The sequence below is a fragment of the Nematolebias whitei genome, chromosome 11 (genome assembly GCF_014905685.2).
Source record: "Nematolebias whitei isolate Nwh7 chromosome 11, NemWhi1, whole genome shotgun sequence".
Taxonomy (NCBI): domain Eukaryota; kingdom Metazoa; phylum Chordata; class Actinopteri; order Cyprinodontiformes; family Rivulidae; genus Nematolebias; species Nematolebias whitei.
In genome coordinates, this window is record NC_056508.1 from 48,864,429 (window position 1) to 48,864,877 (window position 449).

Here is a 449-nt window from a genome sequence, read left to right on the forward strand (position 1 = left end):
TGAAAGTTTCATTTTTATCATTACATTATGGAAAATAATGACCTTTATCACAATATGCTCATTTTTTGAGAAGGACCTGTAATGGTTTACTGATGATCGTTGTATTTATCTATGAAACCTGGTGAATCCAATCAGTTGCTCACGTCGCAGTCGTGTCTACATAAAATCCTGGCTGACAGTTTTCTGCTATTAAACTCAGACAGAGGTGCAGCCTTTGTCTTCCTCTGGATGGCATTCTTTGGCCTCCAGTTCTGAGGTCAAGAATCTTGGTGCTATTTCGGATCAGAACCATTTCAACTCACAGGACAGCAGTCAAGACAGAATCACTAAAACCAGAAACAACTTCTCCCTCATGGCGTCCATTCAGAACAACAGAAGTCCTTGGAGAGCAGGTTCAGTGAGGAACGTTGTGTGTCTGTGTGTGTGTTACCTGTACAGATGAACGTTGT